Here is a 12,594-nt window from a genome sequence, read left to right on the forward strand (position 1 = left end):
TGTAGTCCCTCTATAGGCATCATGACCAAAAAGTTACAACTTTAACCTATAGGAATATGAAATAATGTGAAAAAGTACTTCATAAGTTATAATGTGAAGAAGTACTTTATAAGTTATGAATCTAATTATCATTTATCATGGAAAAGAAGCTTACAAGCGGGACCAGCTTTGGGATCCGTCAACTTTCATGCACCTACTCTTCTGTTCTACAGTTAAAAGTAACAAGCTTTTAAAGTAACAATATAAAGGGGAAGGTTTGTAGTAACTGTTGTTCATAATGATTTCCCTATGTATTATGCACTAGCACCCCTAAAGGAGAAGTCTGTGCTCTACTTGATGAGCCTGATCTCGCCTCCTCCCACAAGGCCCAAAAGGCGGCTGAGGGAAGCTTGTCTCTGCATGGTGAGCGTCCTGTTAAATTTGGAGATGAAGGTGTCCACTCTCTGTTTGAACTCCTGCCTGCTCAACTCGTTGTCATCAAGCTCCATCAGCATCAGCATCATACATAACCACCTGCAGCGACTCATTTTGATCATCGTCGCTAGTGTGCCCGCAGGGCTGTTCCTCTGAATCGAGATCCTGTAGCATGGCCGCCCGAGTGCCCACCTTGCGCAGACAAGCTGGGACTGCATCTTGGAGCGTGTTTGCATCACGATTAGGGGAAGGCGCTGATGCTTCCGCGCGGGGTTCAACTCGTCCGATGCCCACCAGCTCTGTGATCATTGCGCCATGCGGCTGATCATGATCTGTGACGCTGTCGAGCGGCTCGATAATGAAGAGGCTGGGTCGCCGTACTGACTGCTGAGTGGTAATAAAATCAGCAGCCAATTGCAGCTCTGCGTGAGGCTTCTCCATGCTTGCAACAGCCTGCAAATTACTGTGAAAGAGAGGTGCGCCGGCTTGAGGAACCGCAGGCGAGCTAGAGGCCAGCAGGCAGCTATGGGGCGCTGCAGGTTCAGTGCAGGCCAACGGACTTTCCCATACAGCACTAGTAGAAGGAGCTGCCGACAATGTTTCCATATCAGGAAACTCGTTGAGCGTGTACTCCGCGGCCACCTGAAAGGATGCCGGCCAGTGCATTTTTGCCGGAGAATCATCTGACTTCGGCACCCGGCCAAGGAAGCCGGACTTTACCACTATCCTTACCAAGATGAGATTTAGCAAGATGTAGAGAACTGGCCTACGCATCAGTGGCTCGCACAGTTGCGGCAGGAGGTCGTGAAACAGTAGCCCGGCGCACGCCGCTACTGCGCCGCCCCACTGCTGCACGTCCAGCAACTCGGCCAAAACTATGCAATTCCCAGCTAGAGAGGCGGCGCTTACCACACAGAATATAGCCCTCCTCCGGCTCCACACAGCGTGAGCAGAAATTCTGAAAACCCACTCCCGATCACACACCCTCATGATCTCAGCAAAGCTAATTAAGCTGCAACGGCATGAAAGCTATGCAAGGCACCTAATTAATATGAACAACGACATGGAATTGGTAACGAAGTGGAGAACATGAAAGGCTCGGGATATGCATGGAGGCGAGACGAAGCAGCAAACGAGCTACACAGTGAAACTCTCAGAGAAAGTGCCTCCTATTTAAAAGGCCACCTTCTCTTACACGTGGCTATTCTCCACGCACTTAGCCGCGTGATGGGACGTTTCACATTGTGGAGACGTATCCATCCGCCCAACCAGGATTGACTGTTGATGGGCGTTTTACCTATTTTTGTCTATTTTACACTTTTTTTCTAGACACAAATTTCATCTTAACTTAAAATAATACATCATAGTCTAAAATTTATGTACTTTATTTTTTGAAATTGATTTTTGACTTGTCAAGACAGCCCATCAAACCCCCCCGCCCTCCTCAAACACACAATAGGGAGCTTCACTGTGACTAGTTGAGCTCCCTTTGCACCTCTTAGCTTCAGTACGTAAGGATTTTTTTTAAGGCAATGTCAGCTTGAGAAGATGAAAAAACAAAGCAAAATTGAGAGGCAGCTTGCAAGAAGTACCAAGGAAAAAAGTTTTTCTACTTTCAATCTTGATCACAAACTTTATATCTACGTTGTTGTAGATTGGATGTATGGCCATGCTTTTACTTCTTTGAATATTCCCATGGCTTGATCAATTCTTGTCAAGCACTCTCAACAACACAAGCAATAGAGATGCAAGAGCATCATAAAACAACCACTTTTTTACAGTCTAAATCAAGACTAATGTGCCTGAGAACCCGCCCACTCTCTATACATAGTTGAACCCTTCAAAGCACATCGATTAACCAAGAGCGATAGATTAGTACTTTATAGAGGTACTTGAAGAAAAAACTTAAAGCTATAGCACGTGCACTCGTTTGGCTTGAAACCTAAAGAAAAAAGAAGGAAGTTTTTGTAACTTAAAGACCAAGAAGAGAATAGTCATAAAGGAATTTATCGATATTTTTTTAATGCATGTGTTGTTGTAAAGGATCTCAAAGTAGTGAACCTTCCACTAGTTTGTGCTCTTCAAAGCACCACCATTGACAATTAAGATTGATAAGAGCTTGTAACAACTAGCAGAATCTAGCAACTTGCCCACTTGAGGCATGAACCTTGTGCCATATGTTGCATTGGATCATGTAAAAAGCAGATTCCTATTAATTTCAATACAACTTCCATGTGCATCAATAGATAAATAAGGTCAACAAAACATGGGCATACTAGAAACACAAGATATACATGAAAACTATTTCCAACCAATGGTTGCAAAAAAACATAAGGCTTTAAAGGTACAACTTTATACACTATCAACAATTAGAGCTTCAATATATTTCATCATACAGAAGGAGGGATTTTCTTAAGGCTAACTTAGTACTCTTTAGCAAAGTAAACAATAAGAGACCAGTATTATGGCATTCATATATAGATAGGTTGGCAAATGTGTGTTTCTATGAACATGGATGTAAAGAAACATCGGGCCAATATTTCAAGTTTTGTATGACGTAACTTTGGCAAACTTTTTGATGTAGAAATTTTCTTATTTATTATTATTATTTATGCAACTCCACAAGAAACTCTTGTTGAACTCATGTGTTGAGCTCTTGGGCTATCTTACATATTTAACAATAATCCCCTCTCGGGGGATGCACTACTGGAAAACCCTAGGTATCACGTGCATTCAAGAGGTACTTAAAAAACCCCTTAACTAAAATTTTCCCCCCAATAAAACAACCCCTCTTTACTTATGAACTAACGGATTTTTTTCTAAAATTGAATTAAAAAACCCCTGCTGTTAATGTAATCATGTTAAATTTTCTCAATGTACTAATTAAAAAACCCCTCCTACTGAACTCATGTGGTACACTAACATTTTTTGAAGTGAACCCCTGAGAATCCCCTCAAGACTATTATGTGGTATTCTAGTTGATGCTCATTTGAGATTCATATAATACACTAGATGGTTTGATTGCCTTGAAAATTAATCAAATGTAACATGGATGTTAAACTTTATGTAAAGTTGCTTTCATATTTGCATTGCGTATAACTAATTAGGCACATGTGCATGGTGTTGTTAGCTAGCAATTAGTAGTGGTGGTCTTCATGATGTTGTTAGCTCGCAATTAGCAATGGTGGTCTTCAAGATTTGTGCAAGGTGCTTTAAATGCAGTCATAGATTCATCAAGGTCTATGCGTGGAGATCACACAAGTAAAGGTTTCATTTTCAAACAAACCAAACAAACAAATTGATTAGTAGATATCATGAGGCCTTTCAAGATAGTTGTGGATTCATGAGATGAGAGCCTCTCAAGTATAACAAATATTTCACAACAAAACTTACAAATGCTAATAGGCAACCCATGCTAGGATCATGTTATACGGGAAAATTTTCTAAATTTGCGGGTCCAATTAGAGCTTAATATTGGTTGTTAAGCCTATTCTGTAGTATATGTAGTGTTTTCAACAACCTAGCAAGTTGATCTTATCCACCACTAAAACAACCCCCATTTAGCAGCAAAATTCTATTCTTTGTAAACATCGTAGTTTCAAATTTAGTTTCTTTATTAGTGTGGACTTTACTATCAAAAGGAACATAATAATTTAAAATTGAGTTACTTTCTTAGGCTAGATAAAATCTAGTTTCTTAGTGTGGACTTTACTATCAAAAGGAACATCATAATTTAAAATTGAGTTACTTTATTAGGATAGTTTTTGTCAATGTACCTTCTAAAATTCTCAACATTCTAGAAAAGACATGAAGTGAGCTTCTGCTTTTGAAATGTACTTGAATGACAGAAAACTTTATACCTCCATTTTGAATATGCTTTGGTAAATGGTCCCATGGGCACTTTGCTATGAGTTTCCCATTTTTCTTCCAACTATGTGGTGTCTATTGTGAACACCTTTACAAGCGTAAGGAAATTTGGAATCTTTCCAACTATGTGGTGTCTATTGTGAACACCTTTACAAGCGTAAGGAAATTTGGAATCTTTCCAACTATGTGGTGTGTCTATTATGAAACAACAACAACAACTTTAAAAGAGTAAGGAAATTTAGAATCTTCCAAGTTTCATATTGAAAACTTATGGATCACTTTTCACTTACAAATCATTTACCTTTTCATCGATGAGAATGAGAAATATCTAGGAGCTTCTTAGTGCTCTAGTAGTATAGTTAGTTGAATTAGAGAGCTAGCTATGAACAAATGTATAGTTTCATAGTCCAAATGATTATACATACATACATGCCTTGGCGAACAGTTTTGAACAAATGTATAGTTTCATAGTCCAAATGATTATACATACATACATGCCTTGGCGAATGGTTTAAGGTATGCCATTTACATAGTTATGGTTATTGGTTGTTGATTATCTAGAGGACCCACTGATTGATTGGTTGCTATGGTTTAAGGTTGCCATTTTTTTATTGGAATTGGGACTATGGTTAATAGTTACAAAGGTTAAGGGGACCCTTTTACTTTAAGAGCAATTAGCATGATACGGGGCTTTTGGGAAACCCTAAGCTTGAAGATTGCCACTCACCCACTGTAGCTGTGAAAGCTGCCCTATACTCAGCTTCACAACTAGAAGTGGCCACAGTAGGTTGCTTCTTGCTCAACCAAGATATGCATGAGCTACCGAGCATGAAACAAAAACCACTTGTGGACACTCTTGTGTCATAGCAACCAGCCCAATCTGAGTCCAAAAAAGCATGTAAATCTGGCGGCAACGATCCCCCCTTGGGATAAAACAACCCAAGATGTATGGTGCCACTCAAGTAGCGATAATTTGTTTAACTGCCTTCCAATGATGAGACCCTGGGCTATGCATAAACCTGCTCACCTGTGAGACTGCAAATTGAATGTCCGGCCTCGTAATGCATACATAAATGAGGCAACCAACAGCTATCTGATAGAGTGTGACATCAAAGTGATCTCCAGCATCATGAAGACTCGACTTTAAACCTGTCTCCATTGGAGTAGCAATAGGCTTGCAGTGTTCAAGGCCAAATCTCTGCAACAATGTCTCAATATACTTTGTCTGACACAAAGCAATACCTCCATCACACTGCTTAAATTGTATCCCCAAATAATGATGCAAATGCCCCAAATCTGACATCTCAAAAGAGGCATTCAAATCAGCCTTAAAATCAGCAATATGACTTTCATTTGGTCCTGTGAGCAACATGTCATCGACATAGAGAGCAATGATTAGATGTACATCATCCACACATTTAACATACAAAGTGCTTTCTGTTGGACTATTCTGAAAACCATGTGCAGTCAAATATGCATGTATCTTTTCATACCAAGCTCGTGGAACTTGCTTTAAACCATATAAAGCCTTTTTCAACCTGCACACTTTTTTTTCCTGCCCTCTTTGAACAAAACCACGAGGCTGCGATTCATACACCTCCTCATGCAAATCTCCATTCAAGAACGCAATCTTTATGTCCAACTGATGTACATTCCAACCATTATGAGCTGCCAATGCACAAATGCTACGAATGGTAGTCATACGACAAGTGGGAGCAAAGGTCTCATCAAAATCAATGTCCTTTTCTTGAGCATAACCCTTTGCAACAAGTCTAGCCTTATAGCGATCAACACTGCCATCTGGCTCTTGTTTCAACTTAAAAACCCACTTACATCCAATGGCCTTTTTACCAATAGGCAAATCACACAAAGACCATGTACCATTCTTCATTATAGCATCATATTCACTTTGCATTGCAGCCAACCAATTTTTTGATTTTTGTGCCTCATCAAATGAAAGAGGTTCTTCCTCTTCACACATACTAGACACAGCCAAAGCATAACAATCTGATGCATAAGAAGCATGCTGAAAACCTGAACGAGTACGACTAGATATAGGTGCATCAATTTTACTATCACGCAAGGTTTGCACTAGCCATTTAGGAATACCTCTAGCCTGCTCATTTTCAGCCCTATCCTCAGAAATTACATCCTATAAATCTGCATCAGAAATAGGCTGATCTATGATGTCATTTGAAATCTGCATAGGCTGAATATTTGCCTCATTAGGACTTACATTTGAATTCCCACCTGTAAACAGAGGCAACAATGTATCAAATACATCCCGTGAGCTCACACCTATCTCTTTGGTACATGATAACAAGGGCTGCACAGCATCTTCCACAAAAACAACATCTCAACTAATCAAGATATGCTTTGACTGCAGATGATACAATCTGTAACCCTTGCTCTCAGCACTATAACCAACAAAAATGCATTTGACAGCCTTATCATCCAATTTTTTACGTTGTTGCACAGGCACTAAAGTATAGGCCAAGCAACCAAAGACACGCAAGTGACCAATAGAAGGCTTCCTGCCATGCTAAGCTTCATATGGAGTAATAGACTGCAAGGCCTTAGTGGGACACCTGTTGAGTACATATGCAGCACACATGACAACCTCAAGCCAAAACGCATGTGGCAAAGCTTGGCTCTTGACCATACATCGTGCTATCTCCATAAGTGACCTGTTTTTCCTCTCAGTAACACCATTTTACTGAGGGGTATATGGCACTGTACATTGGTGTTTTATCCCACGACTAGCCAGAAATGCATCAAACTCTTTAGACAAGTACTCCCTCCCTCGATCAGAACGAAGGGTGCCCACAATACAATTGGATACATTTTCAACCATAAGAAAAAACTATTTGAAGCACAAAAACACTTCGGACTTTGCCTTCAGTGGATATACCCATGCATGCCTTGAGTAATCATCAATGAAAGTCACGAAGTACAAGTGTTTACCAAATGACGGAGTTTGCATAGGCCCACATACATCACTATGTACAAGTTGCAATTTGTGAGTGGGCCACGCACAGAACCATCCTTTGGAAACGTAGAACGCTGTATTTTGCCCAAAATACAGTCTTCACAAACATGTTTCAATGGTGCCTCAAGAGGGGGCAATGAAGCAACCATATCAAATTTCTGCAAACGTAGCAAACTAGCAAAGTTCAGATGACCAAAATGAGCATGCCATAGTTTTGCATCTGAAACTGCCTTTTCATCAGAAACTGCATTTGCTGCATCTTCCACACACTTGTCATAAGAATTGAGCCTATACAGCCTACGAAACAAGGTGCCAGATGCAATAATCGTATCACCAGAAGTCAAATCATTGAACAGTACATCTGTCATCCACAAATTTGACTACAAGTCCAAGTCTAGCAAGCGCAGAGACAGACAATAGATTCTTCTTTATCCTTGGCACATACAAAGCATCTGAAAGTGTGAAAGCGCTGCCATTTGTAGCAGTAAGCATAATTTTACCAACGCCCTTCACTGGGTAAGAAGCATTATTGGCACATGTAATAGTATTCCCATTAGAGACAGCCTTAAGACAAGTGAACATATCACGATGCGAGGTAATGTGCTTTGTAGCACCACTGTCAAAATACCATACATTAGAGTCAACAGAAACTGCCAAACATGCATCATGTACAGATGGATCATACTGGCAATACACGCTAAACGCCCATTCTATATCGTGCACAACATTTACAGAATCTGCATTTGTAGAAGCATCCGCTATTGTGGCTGCATTTGACTCTTTCTTTGCCTCTTTAGCCTTTAGCTTAGGGCAATTCTTAATGACATGATCATGTGCCTTACAATAGTTGCACCTGATCTTTTACTTGCCTTTATCAAGAGCCTTCTTAGACTTATTGTTGCTACCTGTGGAAGGAGAAGAAGTTGCATACCTACTAATAGAAGAAGAAACAGTGGAAGGGGCTACCTTACCACTTCTCAGTAAGAAGTCTCCACTTGGAAGCAAAAGTCTGATATGTCTGAGGTAAAGCATCAAGAACACTCTGCACAAGAGAATGATCAGGAATAATCTCACTTGCAGAAATCAACTGTTCTTTGAGATCTTTAATCTCAGCAAGAAAAACATTCATGTCATCATCTTCCTGCATAATCTTCAATTCTAGCTCTTTACGCAGGTAAGAGATTTTTACCTCGTTACGACTTGCATACAAACCAGCTAGAATATCCCAAGCCTGTTTTGCTGTTTTAGCTGAACGTATATGTGGGGTGATGTTACGTTTGATAGAAAGTGCAAACAAGGCATGAGCCTGCGCATCTTTACCATCCCAAACGAGCTTGTTCAGTAGTGGGTAAAACAGTAGCAACAGTAGAGCTGCTAGAACCTGCAACATCCTCAACAGATCCTACATCCACAGAACCTGGACGTACATCCATACCCTGCACAATGTTCGACACTCCTTTTGCAACCAAAACATGCTGCATCATGTATGCCCAAAGTGGGTAGTTGCTGTCTCCATCCAATTTGTCATCAGCAGATAACATGTGAAATACCTGTTATCAGCCACCATGGCCACTGAAAAGACTGAAACTGATGCAAAAGCTACCTGTAATGAAGCAAAGACTGAACAAAAAACAACTCGTGCTATGTAGCACGGTCCACAATAGAGTATGTATACCTGTTTTGCACAAAACTGCATTGTCAAAATTTTTGCACAAAATGACGAAAACACCTGTGCAGAACTTGAAATGCAAAAATGAAACCCGAAACGACCTCAGATGCGATTTCTAAGAACGCTATGCCCTACGGGCTTATTTGCAGAGTATAGGGACCTGCAAGCGCTCGTGAAAGCTCACCTCAATCGGAGAACGTGAGTCGGAGGGTGCTGGCAGCGGCGTAGCCCCTCGGGGGGGTCACTATATGTAGAATACACCTATCGCGTGCGTTCAAGGCCTATATTTTAAATCCTTTATCTGTGAATTTTTTTATCCATATAATATCCCCTTTTCTTTATGAATCTGTAAATTTTTTTGAAAAAATTTTAAATCATACCCTTATGTAAATATATTTCCGTAAGTTTCATAAATTAAAAATATGCTTCTGTTGAACGCACATGATATTTATATTTTTTTGTGAGTGACCCCCCCGAGCGTAGCCCTGGGAGCCGATGCCTGCTCTAATACCAATTGTTGGAATTAGGATTGCAGGAAAGCACACAACACACAATGTATTAGATTGTGTCAATGTACAAAAGATAAGTTAGCCCTAGAATGATGGGCGTATATACAAGCCGGGGGAAAAAACCTCCTAAAGAGGGAAAAAGTGCCCCGGAAGTCCTAAGTGTGTTCACACACATCACTGCCTATATATATGGCAGCAAAGCTTCGGGTTCTTTGAAAGACAACCTCGTGGAAGAGATTCTAGGCCCATATACATCAGATTGGCAAGTATTCAGGGTTTTTCTGGAGTGGGTGCAGCAGCTTGTAGTATTGCTCCCATATGTATGGCTTTAGCAAAGGAGGTCACCACCAGGCCGGCTGCTCACCCATGAGAACGAATGTGATGGGACGAGTAGCGGCGGGTGGCCGATGGTAGCTGCCACATTGTCGAGGGGAGTGCTTGCGCTTCCAACTGTGATGCTTTGCGTGGATGTATGGATGCAGGATGTGCATGTCCATGCAATCTGTGACCTTTGTGAGCGGCTCTGCCTATAGTTGTGAACCAAGAAAGATCCAAATTGCCTGCTCGAACTCTATTTGATCAAGTGGATCAGGCCAATTAAGTGGGTTGAGCAGATGGTTGACTTCCTCGCACTCATGTGGTGGGGGCAGTGGGATCTCGCCTTCTTCCAAGAGTGGGGATGAGGGGTTTCTTGGTGGCGGAAGTGACGAGGTTGGAGGGGTGGGTGATGATGAGGAAACAATGGTGAGGCTAGCATAAAGGACTGGGGGAGCCTTGGCCGATGTTGAGGGTAATTCTATAAGGGTGGTGGGCAGGCCTAAGTTCAGTGTTAAGGTTGGAGGTGAGGGGGGTGTTGGTGAGGGAGGTAGAGTGGGGAGATGGATGGGCGTAGAGGATTGTGAGGGGAAGAGTGGGAGGGGAAAAGTGGGACGGTTGTGGTGCCAAGAGGGGGTGGAGGTGGGGTCAAGAGGCTAACTACCCTTCACCTGATTAAACCAGATAGAAGAAAAACTATTACAGACTTAACTTGAAGAAATCAATGCTTTTTTCTTAACCGAAATCAGGCACAATCGTTGATCTAATCATTTGAGAAGACTTCAGGTTTTTATTTAACTACTCGAGTTCTGAGCGTATTCTATATTATTTCAATTTCATTATTATTAATACTCCGCTGATTCCAACCATCCGGCCCATGAAAAGATGCAGGGGAGAAGAGAGCTTGAGCTCTTGCAAGCACACACACACTCACAAAACCCTAAAAGAGAACACACAAGGTGAGAGGCTGAAAATCTTCTTCTTCTCCACACAACACTCAACACACCATATACAAAGATAAGAGTACACACAATATGAAAAGGTACTCAACCAAATACATACTAGGGTTCTCTTCTATAGTGTTGGTTGTGCACTTGTTCTTGGGTGAGAGGAGCTGGGGCGGAGGGTGATGGGGGGGAGATGAGGGTGGTTGTGGTTGAGCGGGTTGGGTTCTTGAGGCTCCATCGCTGCCATCTCCAGGTCCTGGCTGTCATTGTCGTTGTCTTCTTGGTCTAAGTATTTAGGGCCATGGGCTCGGAAGAAGACTTTGTCCTCTACAGCTTCCTCGGGATTACACCACATGTGAGTCATCAAATTACATGATGCACTACAAGACAATGCTGCCATACACGCGTTCAATACATGCGATAAGTTACGGGCGCGTGTATGGTCGTGCATGTATATGACTAGTATCGGGCGTGTGTATATTGGCATCTAAATTCGCATGTATACTGGTCAAAAACGCATCTACCAGTGCATGTATATTGGCATCTAAATTTGCGTGTATATTTGCGTGTATACTGATTACAGAAATGCGTGTATCAGTGCCTGTATATACGCGCAATTATACACGCTTTATTACACGCGAGAACTTTATTAAGAAAAACTCCATTGCTTTACAAAATTAAAAACCATTTTCTTTAAACCATCTCATCCTCTCCATAGTTCCTCCAGCTCATCAATCAACAGTTTGAGATAAACATCCATATGCTTGACTTTATGTTTCCCTGGAATTAGAAGGGATAACATAAGATGTCCCTTCTTGATCACGACATTGATGGTGGAAGGTTGTAATTAACCAACACAACTAGCCACACGCTGTATGCGGTGCTTTTGAAACCAAATGGATTCACTCCATCCATACCTAGGCCAAGTCTCAAGTTTCTGGGCTCTGTTTTAAAACTGGTGGGCCACTCATCTTCAATATGCTTCCAAGCAGGAGTGTCTGTGGGAATTATCCACATGCCATCATCCGATCAATGTGAGGAATGCCATGACATGAGCAATGCTATGGATTTGCACTTGAACATGTGTTTGATGCGAGGAATTATAGGAAAGTGTCGCAAAACATTACTAGGTACATCAAAACTCTTCACATCTGTTCTATACCTTTGTTCACCACAAGTGGGACAATGTCGAGCCTCCTTATGCGTCCCACGAAAGAGAATGCAATCATTGATGCATGCATGTATGTGATCATAATCCAATCCTCCAAGAGATGTCACATAGCGCCTCGCTATATCTCTTGAGGTGGGTAGTCTATTCCCCTTCGGAAGCATGTTTGATAATAGCCTGCATCTAATATCATCAATTAGCCCTAAACCCTAAACCCTAAACCACTAATTCAAATTTGCAAGTTAGAATGCTTACTTCAATAATGTGAGACTTGCATTGCTCCATCCATAAACTATTTGTATATTGAGTAGTTCAAGTGAAGCACGTAAAATAGAGAATGTGCATCCTTCAAAAATCGGTGTCGATGAAGCCTTGTAAAGATGCTCTTGTTCCATTGGTGGGGGAGGTAGTAGGGCATGCGGTGAGAGAGGAGATAGAGGGAGAAGAGTTAGAGGAGATAGTGAGGATGAGGAGGAGGTGAGAGAGGTGGAGGGAGTGATCTACTATGATGTGACGGATAGGGGCGGGGTAGTGATGGATGTGAGGGGGAAAGAGGTAATGGAGTACATGCGTGGGATAGTTTCAAACTTGTACAGAAATTGTTTTATTAGATTTAAAGATCAAAATAGCCGATTAGTTGGGGAGGTGATAGATGTTGTACATAGTCAGTACCCCAATCCCCCACATGTGACATTCTCGGATGTATGGGGAAGGAC

The sequence above is a fragment of the Cibotium barometz genome, chromosome 4, assembly GCF_041138505.1.
Source record: "Cibotium barometz isolate CiBa-2024 chromosome 4, ASM4113850v1, whole genome shotgun sequence".
Classification (NCBI taxonomy): Eukaryota; Viridiplantae; Streptophyta; class Polypodiopsida; order Cyatheales; family Cibotiaceae; genus Cibotium; species Cibotium barometz.